This window comes from Ptychodera flava (genome assembly GCF_041260155.1).
Source record: "Ptychodera flava strain L36383 chromosome 3 unlocalized genomic scaffold, AS_Pfla_20210202 Scaffold_25__1_contigs__length_14229661_pilon, whole genome shotgun sequence".
Taxonomy (NCBI): Eukaryota; Metazoa; Hemichordata; class Enteropneusta; family Ptychoderidae; genus Ptychodera; species Ptychodera flava.
In genome coordinates, this window is record NW_027248279.1 from 11226887 (window position 1) to 11243524 (window position 16638).

General features: G+C 38.4%; 1 protein-coding gene and 1 long non-coding RNA gene across 3 annotated transcripts in view; one reads left to right on the forward strand and one right to left on the reverse strand.

The window, feature by feature from the left end:
* Positions 1-1911, reverse strand: part of LOC139125260 (uncharacterized) — a 172141-nt gene extending 170230 nt beyond the window's left edge. For both annotated transcript variants that reach the window (XR_011550170.1, XR_011550169.1), the window contains exon 1: positions 1817-1911. This is a non-coding gene — a long non-coding RNA (uncharacterized lncRNA). The remainder of the gene's footprint in view (positions 1-1816) is intronic.
* LOC139125244 (centrosomal protein of 63 kDa-like) overlaps positions 1-16638 on the forward strand; it is a 513301-nt gene that overhangs the window by 459903 nt on the left and 36760 nt on the right. The window lies entirely within an intron of this gene.

The window sequence follows — 16638 nt, forward strand, 5'->3', positions numbered from 1 at the left end:
CTAACTTTCAATGGTCCATTGAATTCAGTACATATCCTGTATGTCTTGGTATTGTGTGCTTTTAGAAAATGAACTCATACATTAATACAAGACACATAATTATGAATAGAATTCAAAGGTTGCAAGGGCTGCTCATTGAAGATTTGAAATTCCAAGTGAATGCATTTTATAGGGCCATGGGTAAAAATCTGTAAATAATATTTTTCTATCGTCATGATCCCAAAGACTTTGACAAAGACCATCACAGAAAACATTACAAATTTTGACTGTGAAGCCTGAGATACAATGCTTGGTCAGAGTTTTAAATAAGATGTGCTACTGTGACGAAGAAGTTAAAAAATACTCAGAATACTTCAAATTGCAAAGATGAACTTCAATTTTTGGTTTGGTGATTGTACTATGTACAACTTGCACTTTGCCCATACATTATGTTCAATTATTCTTTTTTACAGTTAAGAGAGCAATGTTTTGAATCAAGAAGGAAAATACATAAAATAATTTTAAATTCACGGTTCCTCTCTATTGGTACGTTCAAACTGACGACTTTGCGTCGGCCCAGGTCCCGACCAGGGCCGGGGCCGACGTAAAAAACCAATGTGGACACGCTGAGTCGGCCCTGGGCCGACTCAGTTTGGTCCCGGTTAGAAGGGGGGGTTCAGGGCCGACTCAGGGCCGACGCAAAATTTGGTCCGACGCAAATCGCCAGTGTGGACACGTTACGTCGGCCCTGGTCCCAGTTGACCAGGCTCCGCTATGGATCGAAGTCGAACTAGTCACACTATTCACACAAAACAAACGACGTTTGAAACTAAAGTTTACAACCTATCGAAAGTTTTCAATCCAGTCTTTACATTTTAATATCATCCCATGTACGCTGAACTTCCCACCAACCTTTGTTCCGCAAACGAGACCATGTCATTCGATTCCACAGTGCACGTAATAGACTAGAGAGGCATGTCAAAAATGCCGCGCACTGGTTATTTCTCCACCGCGGTCTTATATATACCATATGCTCATCCAATAAATGGTGAAGGTCTCTCCGATGATTAAAAGGGTGAGTGGTAGTCATATTTGCCCTTCTTGTGCGTAAAAACACAGGAAAATCATGAACAGTAGAAACAGCGTGCCATATTCAAATGCGCCATTTTGAACTTTGACAGGTCAGAGGTCACAAAGGAAGGTAAAGTTACGTCGGCCCTAATTCTGGTACCGTTAAGTGTGGGACACGGACCAAATTAATCCCAAAAGGACAATTATTTTGCGTCGGCCCAAATTTCAGTTGGGTTGCCAATGTGAACAAGATATATGTGACTCAACAAAACAAGGCACTAAAATTCAATTCTCTATTGACATTTTTATGTTTTCTTTTGAAATGAACCCACAAAAATTATAGACCAATAATAAATCATAAATGGATTGGTTTGAGTTTGTGAAATAATAAATACACAGTGAGCAAACTCCTCACATTTAAAATGTAAGTATTTTCAAATAGTGTAATGATTTCAACAAAACCAAAGACTGACCACAGTTGACATAATAGGCTTCATCAAAGAATATCCCTGTATGACAACTAAGTGAAACAATAAACGTGATATTTACTGTCATGGTAAAATTGCAATGATAAACTCCCAAAAGAAGTGAAAACCTACCTGTAATAGTTTTGCTTACATTGAGGTTGACATTAAAATTGTTCTGTACTTCACAGGTAAAATGGCAGTAACATTTTAATAAATTATGGATATAATCTTACACTCCTGTCATACAGGAAAAACTCTTAACAACAATAAATTTCAAAAATAGAGAAGTGAAAACTTACCTGCAGTATTGTTTACATTTAGGTTGACCTTTAAACGCTTTGTTACTCCTCAGTTCTGAGTGGACAGTGCAGTTATTGGGCAGTGAGGAGTCTGGTACAGAGCCAGGACAGTTTAATTACCCAAGGGTCTGGCATGGAATGGAGATCAGCTTGTTATCTGTGACACAGAAAACCATCGCATACAAATACTCGATAAGAATAAGTTGGTCATAGAAATTATCAGATTTGATGGTCAGTTTGACAAAGAATTCAAGCCATGGAATGTGGCTATATCCCCTGATGGTCATTTCTTTGTCACTGACATAGGTAATAACCAAATACTTATTCGTTACCAAAATAAAGGAATTATTCAAATTATTCCCCAAAGTGCAGACATTGAGGTTAGAAGCATTACTGTAATGGCAGCATTTGTTTTTGTCACCGACAGGAAAGGTAAACGTTTGATCAAATACAACATCAAAGATGGAAGGCTTCTTGCAAGAGTCAGTGATCAATTCAGTTATGCACACTCTGTAATGGCTACTAGCAACAACCATCTCTTAGTGTCAGATGAAGACACAGATGTCATTCATGTTTTAGATTCTGATTTGAATTTTCTGAATTCATATCACAATGATAGTTAGAAGTATCCACAAGGCTTGGATGTCGATTCACACGGCAATATTTATATTTGTAAGGTGAATGGAGTAATGGCATTGTAAAACTGAGATCTGATGGACAATTGGATTGTGTATTATTTGAAGGTGTTGGGTATTACCCAGAGTTCATTGCAGTCAATGATGACATCACAACAACAATTGCTGTCACAGAGTGGTCTCGGTCCGTCCACCAAATCAGTGTATACTCTGTATCAACATAGATATGCATTACAATCTCATCAAAATATCACCATTTTTAACACATTTTTCACATCCTACACCCCAAGTTTGGACTAAAAATCTCTTGTCCTCAACTCGACACAGAACTTCATGTGCATCCGGATCAGAATTGTGAAAATTTTGGTGAAAAATTCAGGAATTTTTTGAAAATGCATTGAAAGCAATGGACGGTCTGCATCGGTGACGTCATCGATTGTTTTGTTGACTTCAAGTAAAGTAGGTCAGTAGGTTTTCTCCATTTTTCTCAAAATCCAGAAATTTTAGACATCAAGTGTGGGCTAAAAATTTCTTGTTCACAACTCGATGGACACGTTTATGGTGGTTGAAAACCAAGTTTTAAAAATTTGGGTGAAAAATTTCTGACATTTTCATAAATGCATTGATTGCAATGAGCAGTTTGAATTTGTGACGTCACTGGAATGCCAAAGTAAAGTTGGTCATGATGAGAATTTCTCAATATTTGATAGAATTACAAAATTTAGACATCAAGTAGGGGCTAAAATTTTGTTGTGTATGAGTCGCTAGACTTGTCTATAGTGACCAGAATCCATGATGAGAAATTTGTGTGAACAATTTATGAGTAACTTTTGATGAATCATAATGAATGAATGAAAACAATCAATTGATTCTTGAAAATGTAGAGTTTAAAATTCAATCATAAATTCTCAAAATGGTTTTCGGACTAAAAATTGATCTCCGTATTTGTATGGATTGACTGTTTTCACTGAAAAAACACGGGTGATTTTCTAATTTTCCAAACTCACAAGAATGGAATATTTTGATGAGATTGTGTATTGGACTGTCCTGACAAACCATCAGATCTCAGTTACACCAGAGACAAACGATCGCGACCGGTACGGTTCATTCGTCAGTGAAACGTACTTGTAAAACATTACCTGTATATCCTGTGATAACTCCTGCATAATATGCAACAAATACTTCCATCCGATCGCGATGGTAAATTCCAAACTGTCCATGATTTGACAGTGAGCAAGTGACGCGGTGACGGCCAGCAAGGATGGCCGGCCATGAAAACTTGTGAAGCCCAGTGAAGCGCATTCGTGACAGCGCCTCCTCTGGCAAATCATGAGATTCTTTTGAAAGAGGGCGCTGTGACGCTCATCGCAGGAAATTTACATCCGCAGTTTCTTATAGGAAGGCTGTGGCTTCACAAGGTAAAATATGGATGCAGCCAACAATAAAATTTCCAGAAATATGAACAAAAGATAGTTTTGCTTTAAAATATGTTACTCAGATATATTTTGAAAAGAATAAAACTGGTTTTGGGAAAGCAAAAGCTGTTGTAATTGATTTACCGAAAGTCTTCTCTTTGACGTTTTCGGTCTTAAAGTACACATGGCTTGCAATGTCAATGCATTGTAGAGGAAAATAGTAGATATGTAATGCGTTATATTGTATTTCCTGTACTCTTAAAATAGGGCAAGGTTCTCTAAAAGAACTTGAAGTTATAGAGTTTTGTTCGTATGTCGCAATTCATTTCTTTTCGGTCATTTATGCAGCGCCGGACTGTCATGAAATAAGCAAAAGCTAGCGCAGTATAGTTTTTGTGACACCGATTTAAGCAGTCATAAACTTGAGTCGTACATGTGTAACATCTTTATGCTGATGATTAATTTATTGTGGTCTTAACGTTTTCCAAGGGCAGATAGAACGGTATATATTCATTGATAAATTTGCAGTGCATTGCATTGTCAGTATTAAAACTAGAAATTCTCGCTTGGACTGTAATTTTCAGTTTTCTATTCAAAGGCTAGAAACCGTGTGTGCTTCATTTCATTATAGTTCATAGTATACAGTCTTATCATCCTGGAAATAGACATGTATATTTATACAAACTTTCATTTGTATCCAGGATCAGCTGAAGATTTGTTCACTTTTTCTGTCACCAACATTCAACGATTACTGACTTATACATGTGTAAATGAATTGCGCAACTATGAAGATGTTCCATTTCGATTGCTACTGAAACTGTTGTCAATCACTGTAAACTGATAAAACATATCCCACTTCCACGCAATGTAAGTCGCAATGTACACTTTCATATTCTGTTATGTAATTCGTGCATTAAATGTATCAAACACGAAATCGTTTGTTTCTCTTTATTTTTGAATTCGTGACGAATAAAAGTGCAACATAGAGTGTTTTTTTTTAATATCACAATAAATATTGAAACATTTCGATTTAAATAAGACGACATGACGTTGGAAACGCAAAATTTCCCCAAAGACCAAAGCAGATGTTAGAGTTAGTCGCCCCGAGATATCTCACTGATCCCATAACGGTTAGAAACTCTATGAAAGGATACAACATCTGCCTTTACTTGAATTTCTTGCATTTCCCATTTCTTGACCTGGAAAACATTTTTATCGTTGTGTATTGACTGTGAATTCCCTAAGCGTAACTTCTACTGTTTAATTTTTTTTCCTTAGAGGTTGGTGTGAATGACATCCATGTTCCTTTCAATCTCCTGTTCCCCCAAACTGACATGAATGTACAAACATTATTAATTGGACGATTTCGATGTTCTGTTGTAACATCTTCCCAATGACAGTAATATAGTTAAACCTGTCGGTGTGCGCTTTTTCCTTGTAGTCCGTACCGTGCAGAACTGCAATTTTTTTTCCTTCACGTCATGCGATATGCAGATGAACGCCAGACATATTTGTCCGCATTATTTTGTCCACGAAGCCCACCAACTTGTAAATGAACTCGCGTAAATTGAAAAGGGGGATTAAGGTCACAAGAAAAATATTGAACACTTCCAATTAATGAACTCTCTGTAGGAAATTGAGGTCATAATCCCATCAAAGTATATATTTTCTGAAAGACTATAGATATTGGCAAATGCTGTTTTGTGTTATTTTATAATTGTTTACATAAGGATCTTGTGACAGTAAATTTGATTAACCTCTTAAAATCATGTTTTTATATTTCCATGCACTATAGGTACAATACCATATTCAGCACATTAGCGTAGAGGGCGACAGAACGAGGGACCACCAAACGGTCCATGCACACAAGCGTGACGATCGCTCTCAGCGGCCTCAGGGCACGATACTTTATCTGCGTGATAATTAATGCGCTACGTTGAAAATAGACAAATAAAAGTGTGAAATTGACATTTTCTGAAAGTTTAACTTGTCGAATTCTCTTACATCCCCAAAATTGCCCGATGTTAAGATATGAATTAAAATAATAAAATATTTGACAGCAATCCTGATGGTGACATTGTCCTGAAGGTCCGTTTTACTGTCATCGTGACTTTTTAGGAGAACCGTTTCACATTCTCTGTAGTCTGCTTTCACTACCTTAATAGTGACTAGGGCCACCGGCACCTGCTCCATCAAGTTGTGCGGTCAACTATCACAAGGAGTGACTTACCTTAGTTATACCTGGCGGTAAAAATCTCTACTCTCGTGGATTTTGCCAATGAGACGAACTTTTTTGATCAAAATGCTAACCTTAGCACCTCTCATGAGGTTTCGCCAATGTATTTATATGCCGCACACGGTGAAAGATCATTTCATTGCCCTCTGAAGGTTAATATTCACTCTTGGCATTGTAGTGTACATGTGGGTGCGTTTTACATTTGAATCCCTCTTTTTCATGTCGGACACATTGTATATGATATTGTAGCAGATGCAGACTTGCTCAAAGTCTGTTGGCATATAAATATCAAAACAGAGTAAATTAAGTAATAACGTTCAGCAGACTGTCGCTTTACTGGAAGGCTATGCGTACATCACAGTGAGTACGCGATGCTAGGCCATGCAGCCAGTATAACTGCTTCCGAGAACAGCCATTTGACTGGAATCATTCTTTACTAGATGTTTAAGTAAGAATTTCTGTGATCCCGAAACCTCGGATCCGGAGTAATCTTACATTATCGTCGTATGGCAAAATAATCGTAGTCGCTTAATATAACGGCAGTTTCAAAAATTTCCAAAACATGGTTTTGCGGAAAACAGTATTAAACAAGATTCGTGTAAATAACGATTTATCTGCACTGTTTATATTTCATAAATATTAGTGATTCCATTAATATGGAATTTTCTAGGGGAAGATTTTGAAGATCAATCGAGTCCTTATAGAGTTACATTTTAACAGTTCAGCATTTGTAAGGGTCAATGAGATTGTTACAGAGATTAAACAATCATATTGTATTCACTGATAAACATCAAGATGGAAATGATCATCTAAACAGAAAGAGTGAAGAGCAGTGATGAAACCAAGGAGGAAAAATCATCTGCAGGAAACAGACACTGCATTTCATCGTATGAAATCCCGATATTAAACCTATATGTAAGTTGATGTGTGATGGGATCTTATATAGTCAACATCACATGAAAGGGGTAAAACCGTATTTTTTTCAGTATTTTCAGTATTTTTCAGTATTTGCATTTCAAACAAGAAAATCGAAATGGAGCTAATTTTCAATTTTCAAATGGTTTTATCATCTTGATTATTAACTTTAGGCCTATTTCTAAATTTAAAATCTTTGGGCTGAGATTGAAATATAGGAAACAGGTGTATACTGCTGTGAGGATGGCACTTTACGGCCATTCAAATTTCCTCTGACAAACTCTATTTCCCACAATTCGTATTTCCGTTTTTCTCAATTTCCAATATACCAAATGTCCGATTTTCCCATTTCATTTGGGGCGTGGCTCAGTATCTTTTCATACTATGGCGGAAATAACTGTATCGAATTGGAATTAAGGTGTAACATTTATCTCAGTGTGACCAATGTACTAGGGCGGGGCTTGGTTACGATGATTGGCACAAGATACTTTAAAAATTAGCGGGGATGAGGGACTGGTCAGTTTCTTCGGCCTTGGAGGCCGGTGGATTCATGGGGGTCACCCTGTTTTTCACTTTGGTGATGGGGTCACCTATTTTGAAATGCCAATTGGGGTCAGTGTGTTTTTAAATTTCGACACGGGCTCATACTTGCCTAGTATGCATCGTGCTAGCCATGGATTTCATCATTCAGTTTCATTTTTCGGCGCGCCTTTCGGGCGCGTAACTTTACTAATATATGAGGTTATTACGAAAATACCGCAAAGGATTCACGAGGACATTGGCGCAGCGTATCGCTCGACGCGAAGCGGAGGGTGATGCACGGCGCCGATGTCATAGTGCATCCTTTGCGGTATTTTCGTGATAATCTTATTATTATACATCTTACATTCTTCACTGGGACATCAAATTGTCTAGCTGTGCAGCTATCTGTTGGCGGGGTAGGGTGCGTGGCCATGCAGGTCATCAAAAAGTCATCAAAGGTCAACCCCGCCTTTTGATGACCCGCATAGCGGCGCACGCTACCCCGCCAACAATAGCTGCGTTTCCACAGCTACAAATTGTCAGAGTAGTGACCGTTTTAGTGCAATGTCAACATTTTTTCTTCCGATTTATGGTGCAAATGTAGAACGCTATCTCAGACGGCTTCTGCAAACTCTAGAGTGTGTGTACTAGTACTACACACGTACGTACAGAGCGCGCGAGGCTGAACAAACTGGCCAACATCGTCTCACATACTGGAAGACAAGAAAAAAAGCTGTTCTTTGGTTGGTAGAGTGCACGTGCGGGTGCGCGTTCAGCCGCAGGAAATTCAAGAAATGGGTGATCGATAAAGGAAGAAGTCACCGCGAAATAGGTGTTCATCTCCAAAATGTTTTGCCCACGGCAAGTGGTATCTCTGAACGAACTGTTAGACGATGATGTCTCAAACATGATATCAAACGCCTTTAAGGTCAAGATTTGGATCGGGTTGGAACGGGTGCAATTTATAAAGTGAGCCGGCATACGGATTAAAACTATGATATGAGGAGAACATCATTGCGTACACAGATTGACAGCTGAATAAATTGATCAGATAAAATTAAATGTGGATGCCGCGCTCTGATTGGGCTGATGACTGTCACAATTTTACACAATGTTCCAGTTTGCGACGTTGACGGGAAGCGCGCAAAACTTCAGCAGGTCAGGTCAAACTGATTATATCGGACTTTCCTTTCCGGCGGCCGCAACACTATTGTTCCTTGTATGTTCGTTACTCGATCCATTGAACGAGTTACCCGCGCAAATAACTGTCACAATTTGATGCATTCCTAGGCCAAAGATAGATACTATCAGCTGCCACGCCCCAAATGAAATGGGAAAATCGGACATTTGGTATATTGGAAATTGAAAAAACGGAAATACGAATTGTGGGAAATAGAGTTTGTCAGAGGGAAATTTGAATGGCCGTAAAGTGCCATCCTCACAGCAGTATACACCTGTTTCCTATATTTCAATCTCAGCCCAAAGATTTTAAATTTAGAAATAGGCCTAAAAGTTAATAATCAAGATTACAAAACCATTTGAAAATTGAAAATTAGCTCCTTTCGATTTTCTTATTTGAAAATGCAAATTGGTTTATTGGTTGGCCGAATTGTGCCACGGATTGATTACATACTGTTGACTTCCAAAGACGGAAAATAAATATTCGACAGTTCCTATCGCAAATATATCTGCATGGTCAACTTCCGATGTTTTCTCTGAAGAAACCGAGTAAACCTTCAAAAACCTGACTAAACGGCCCTCAGCGCCACCACTTCCTCCAAAAAGAGAACTCAGCTACCGTAAACGCACATGTTCAATACTTATCCATGGTCCCTCATCACATTGATTTCACGCTCACAACGTCAACCCACCCTAATGAACAGTCAATAATCTGAAAACAGGCAGGATTTGTAAATATCCCAATTTCCGGGTTTTTTTATTAAAGACTACGAGACTGAACACAAGTTTTACAAAGCATTGCAAAGTACGGAATAGATTTTGAAATTATACATTTGGCGAATTTAAAAGAATGAGCCAGCGTTACGAAACAATCGGATGGCTTCGGTTTAAAGGTGTGTTGCTCTCATCCTTGTTTGTTGTGTAATCAATGTATTTTAGATGGACTAGTATTAGTAAGGAGAGAAATTTTGCGTCAGTTTTTTTCGTGTTGGTACTGCGGGTAAGTCGACCAAACTCATCGTTGCAGGCACGTTTATTGTGCACTTTGCATGTGTTCATGTTCCACCATTTTAAATTGGATCTGTGGTGTGATCATCGGAAAGTTTTGTTTTGTGAGTGTCAGTACTTGTTTGGTAAGATGAATCAGAAATAGACAAGGTGCTAATAACAATATCAATCAACCTTCCATCGATCCAGCTGACGAGGCTGCAGATGTGAACAACAAATGATTTGGCCCTGTATTGTTTTACTTGAAGCTTGTCACTGATACTTGTCTTCTTTTGTCATCAAAGTAAATAGGCATTCACATTAATGACAGCTTGTTACCAGTATTTGCTTTTTTCATCAAAACTGAACACGGCAAAATGCATATCAGATAAGCTGGTTATCTGTGATTTTTTACGGATTGAAAGGCTCTCAGAAAATTATCACCGCCGAATTAATTTAATGGGCAAATTAACAGAAAGGACGACGATGAACGTGAGACATGTTTGTTACGTGGAGACTGCTTCAAAGCATGAACGGTGACATTTTATGAGGTCAACAAATTCATAATTCTGTAGTTCTATGCCGTACTTTACAAAAATCTCAAAAGAATCTAATTTGGCTGTTATGTCCAAGTGGTCACGACTGCAAGCGGAGCCATCTGTGACACTTCACCACCGGCCTCTCGATGAACGACTCATAAGTTGACATTGTATGCTGGGAAACATATAGTATTAAACTCCGTGACAGGCAGGCAAGATAAGACAAGGCGTTTAGGTGCGTAGATCTATGTTTATAAAAATAAAAATGACATCAACCGATCATTAGAAACGTGGCGTTAAAGAACATAAGATTATTATTTTGTAACAGAAGACCATGGAGATCATTTTCTTTGAGTATGGTCTATTTTTATAGCAAACTTGTGAAACCAACATCTCAAGAGTAACTTCAACACTTGTGGTTTTGTTCTTCTCTGCTATAAAGTTAGTCAAATTTCAGAAAGTATCTTTACATTTTCGATATCTTTGCAATGGCAATGTGCAAACCAACGCCAAATCCGAAGACCACACAATCAGTTCCAGACGGCGTAACTCCCCACCCTCTCTCTCTCCCGTGAAGTCGAGGATTTCGATGTTTTATTTTGTCGATATTACATGGATTTAACCATTAGACAGTTCCCCCTCTATTGTCTTTCATGGTCACCGCTCAGTGTTAACGTCAATTTCGGGTATCGGATGTGGTATCTGTCGTCACTCCTCTTTTATTCCTAGCATGTTCAATGTCAAACTCAAAACGCGAACACCGCGCGCTATATTTCATCCGACTCTAACTTCGATACGAGACGATACTAGACTTGTCTAATTGTAGGTATAAATAACCGATATATAGGCCATCTGAAATTAACCACCGCAAGCCGACTTCCTTAGTCCGACTCCAGTTCCATACCTGACGATGTCGTAGACTTGCCAAATCGAAGGTAAATAGCCTATATATATATATATATATATATATATATATATATATTATATATATATATATATATATATATATATATATATATATATATATATATGGGATTTCACCAAATATGTCACCAAAATAATCCTATTTCGATGCTGTGTATAGTCTAGTAGCTGTAAATATCCGATAGCAATGTCAAACGACGTAAGTGGAACAGGTCATTATATGCCGTGCCGTACACGGCCATTATCACAGGTATAGAGCGTACCCTCAGCTATTCACTCCTACACAGCACTGCGCCGCAGCCTTGTACTTTCCTAGGGTTGTATCGGCGCGGTTTTTAGGAGTGAACCTGGAGAAGTGACTTTGTGCGTAAGTTTTTATAGATCAAGGTGAAATTCACAGCCTCACTATCGCTCGCACTTTCAAAGTGAGAGCACTAACATTCGCTCGCACTTCGATTGTGAGGGCCCTCACTTTGGCCCCGCACTTGTCGATTTCCTGTATCCTTACATTCCACAGTATTTCAATCAATCAATAAATCAGTTATTCATCAATCAGCAAAGTGTATATAGCACCAAAACCCAAAAACAGTGTTTTGTTGCTCTGGAGAACATGTGCGTTTTCAGTTTTCTATTGAAAGTGTCCAAGTTTGGGATTCTCTGTTGTCTGGTGGTAGAGCGTTTCATAGTTTATGTGACGCGTATGAAAATGCTCGGCCACCATAGGTGATGGTTTTGTAGGTTAGAGATGTTAAAGTTTTTTTGTGGTGAACGGAATGTACAAATGGGAATATAGGGCTGGGAGAAGATCACTGATGTTCAAAGAATATTTCTATCATTTTTCTGTGATAAAATTAACTAATGAAATCTCCATCAGCTGTACCTATTGATGTATCTGTCATTATTCTTGTTCGTTTTGTAGAAACTTTCCTTGTTCAATAGTTAAAGTCATTGTTGAAATAAAAGTCTGTTGCCGGACCGAATTTATCTTTTGACGATATCATTGCAAATTGTACACGGCGTGCTGTGTGTACGTAGTGGTAATGCTTTGTTTTCGACATATCTTAGGGAGTGGGACGACAAAATACTGCTCTGGAACAAAAACGATGAAAACATCATCAACAGTTATAGCGATTGTTGTTTTAGCTAATTCAAATTCAATGTCACAACACTTCTACTCTGATTCCAGTCTAATTCCTGCCGTGAACCATGCCGTTCCCCAAAGCGTACGACTGAAAATGTAATGGTTCACCACAAATCGTATTAAAGTCACATGGTTATCACGTGTAATTCGGCGGCATCATTTTTGTCTCTTTAAGAGCGCCCTTTTAACGATTTTTCGTTCACACACGTCGATATCATTACTACTGCAACGTCAAACATCACAAATCTAGGGAATACTCGCAAATTCTACACTGTCATTTAATTCAATAAAAATTTTACAGTGACAAAAAAACAAGCTTCAACGAAAAGAACCATGCTATTAACAAGACGTCAATGTATAATAGTTATTGGAGGCGAGTCAGCTGGTTCATTGGGTCTTATGCGCCGCTACACGTTCAACAAATTCACGCAGCACAGAAGAAGAAGACAGAAGCTTTAATCTTTTGCAAAGATCAGGCAATGACGTTGTATTTTAGAGCGTATCGGAGGCATGGCAGTGATGTCTACACAATATAGTAACAACGGTGCTTATTAAATTTCGATTGGTGATATATGATAAATATTGTTCCATGAATTGCTTGGTTCAATATTGATGTCATCATTATTTTTCATTGATGCGCAAATCAATCTTTTACTTCTAGAACGTTGGTTCAAACTGAAGACAGACAATACAACCGGCATTGTGAAGTTTGACGGGTTAAGGAAGTTCTGGATTTTCAGCTGCAAACTGTTCACGTGGTTGTTTATTTTTGACAACATCAAATCTCTGAAAGTCGCCATAGAGACATGCATGACATATGCAACCTTGTATAAATTACAGTGACTTATTTATCATCAGTATAGTGTTTATAACAACATTATTTTGCGCGGCAACTTCACTCTGTATAGCGCAATAAAATCGATATGTTATTTAAGTAAATATTAACAGGAAGAACTTTATGAAACCTTCCCTATACTTGTGTCATGTTTCTATAATTTGTACCGGTTACTGTAAATCTTCATTCAAGTAATTCGCCAAGTTTCAACATTTCGCCACTTGGGCTTGAATTCCCACGATTTACCGGAGGTGTAGTTCTTCAAAATTGGCGGCAAATTACATTTTCAAGTCTTTTCTGTTTAAATTCAATGGCAGCGCCATTCCAGGCACCCGCATGTCTCGTGAATTCCTATGATTATGCATGAAATGTCTCACGCAAGGTTGAACAATAGAAAGACAATGTAGTCGAACTTTTATCAGAACAGTAGCTGTTAAGTATCGCTTTTCATATTTTCACAGCTTGGATTTAAAACAATGGTGTTGTGACATGTCTCATACGTACTACGTACACTCAGTGTGACAGTTTTCGGACAGGGTAGTGAATTTCGCCTAAAGTCGTTTCGTAAATGACCAGCAATACGAAACCTTATTACCATACCTTTCGAAACTTTATTGTGGTTATCCTCAAAATCAGTTGACACGACGGGAGTGGTATTTCAGGGTAAAAGTTGCTAAAGTTTTGACCCCATGTTGAGGGCGTAGTAATCGGACTGCAATCCCAGAAATCGGACGTCGTGTTTGGAATGTGATTAGGAGCTAAGTATCGATAATTTGAAACTTCAAAACCACCGATTTTTAATATCGATGTGTTAGAAAACTGTATATAAGAATGATGATAATTAGCTATGTTTAATCCATGGACGACTCAACTATATTTCGACGTGTATAGCGCTTAGATATCGGACACGGGCTGTCTGTGTGTATGTTGCTTTTGGCACCTTGTATCGTACGGTGTGGCTAACTTCGCTAAGTTTGTTCAGTGAGTATTACTTATAATTGTTTCCATTGCATATTTGTTTGTATTAGAATCGCATAGGAAGTATTTTAATAAAAATAGCGAGTATATTTCATCGTATGGAATATTTACCTGTCAAGTTTTACTCGGTTAGTCACTTACTACATTTACACAATTATGCTAAATATTGTCTGTCCGAAAACTTGTACACTTCTTACGTTCATTAAATGTACTTTTTTTCTCGAAACAACTGCGCAGTTTTCGTTAAAACTACATGCAATCGTAGCGAACAATGGAAAGAATATTTTCAAAATCATTATTCTCCCCCACACTCAAAATTAATGCTAAATCAGGACTTTAGTCAAAATTTCAGTTACTTTGACCTGACGGCAGTATGTTGACAGTATCACTGACGCGGTGTCAGACGACAATTTGTGACCGCCGCTCGTAGCGAACTCAATAGTTTCTACCAAAAAAACTATCGAAAACGGGACAACAGTGTTACCTGACTTAATATGAGGTCACATGACCTGTAAAACGCTATCGATACGGAGCGAAGTGAGTGTAACTAATAGCATGTCACTAAATGTCCGAAACTGAGGTCGTCCGAAAACTGTGACACTGAGTGTATAATGATTGTGGAACTAGCGTTGGCAAGTTTACTTGTCGACAAAGTATTGTAAATTTGAGAGTCGGACTTTGGGGGCCTTGGAGTGAGCATATCTCCAGGCTCTCGGAGCTAAGAGTTGCCCCAGGCAGCCATCAGGCTGACCTGGGGAAATAAAGTTTCGAGCGCAACGTTAATTCCTGTGTCGCCTGATCTATATATATGTACTCCATCTACGCGTACTGTGGTCTGAAGTTCCCCTTAATCCTGATTCAGAACAGCAAGAACATTTCTATACAATTTGATATGGTGGAGAACTAAAACCCGGTTGCAATATCGACCAAATGTGGTGTTTGATCGAGCCTCGAGCTGCAAAGCGAGTCGTTCTACCAAAATCTGAGCTGCATGATTCCCCGAAAACGAAGAAAACGAAGCCTCTCGCAGCAAAGCTGGATGGAGTTTCCCGATATAACTGCGAGAAGCGAGTCACTCCCGAACACCTGAGTGAAATTCCCCGGATGACATAAAGGATGGAGAATGCAGAATTCAGACCGAAAAAAATTACAGAAGAAGTTGATATTTACAGAGGCAAGCTGAATCATTCAACCCAAGGAAGCTAGCGAAGAACACGTCAAGGTAGATCAACCATGAGAAGACAACAGTATCAACATTTTGAAGGGTAAGCAGATTCGAGATTTGTCGAAGTTGAACAAGAAACTGTGTATGATCGTTGGAACAGCGTGTTTTGTCTGCAAACTGAATTTGACAATTGTTCGAGGGTTTTTTGTGGTCAAATAGTTTGTATAGTAGACTCGCTTTAATTCCAAATATTGGTATTGTTCAACAGAGAAATCTAATTATTTATACTCGTTTGTCTTTATTTTATTCGAAGCCTCATCTACGCGGGTTGGTTTGGGGGTTGGGAGTGTTTTTTATTAAGTGAAGATAATTATAGAGCTACGAGAATGACCGAAGCTGCAGTGCTACGCGTAAGACGTCTCCGATACGAAGGGTCGGGGGGGGGGGGGGGTTGGAGAGTCGAATAGTTAGTTTTTAAATTTGAACGTCGTCAATATGGTAATCGAAATTGTTCTAGAAACGGATCTCACTGGGAGAAACTTAAAGCTTTTGATCACAAACATAACCGCGGACATTGCCCGATACAGTTTGTATACATCTGCTATCAGCACTGCAACACATACATTATTCGATTATTTTCAAAGAACGATGTCATATTTCTAATTACAAAAAAAAATTGTACTTTCCACTTGATGTTCTTCTGAAATTCTGTACTTTCCTTGTGTATTTTGTGTAAACGTAATATTTTTGTATTCAATCTATATTTGAGACACCTTTTATAAGGCTTGAGGATAAGCCTTTGTTGGAGAAGAACGATGTCATGTTTCTATAATTTGTACCGGTTACTGTAAATCTTCATTCTAGTAATTCCCAAGTTTCAACATTTCGCCACTTGGGCTTGAATTCAACGATTTACCGGAGGTGTAATATCTTCATTATGTTTGACAAGAATGTTAAGATGCCCGTACACAGATGCTACGATATATAAAGTGTATTTTACTGCATTGTATTACCGAAACGTCTTGTCGTGTGTAAGTTTTTTTTAAAATTCAGTGGCTGACACTTCAGACTTTATACTCTCATTTTCGCGAGGACTGTTTTAAAGAGGCACTCCCACTTGGTAAGATTTTTAAACACATTTTTTAATGCCAAAGGTCGATATTTGACGTGGCGACGATTCCCGAGCGTATTTTTCACATCTCGAAGTTTTACGATCGTTTCTGATTTTGACCCGAAATCCCCCGAAGGTTTGTTGTTGTGCTGATTGACGATATTCTAGGGAGTCTACAATAAGTTCGAACGACGCAATTAATTTACTTCCAACTGCAAAGACTTTATATACAGCATTATG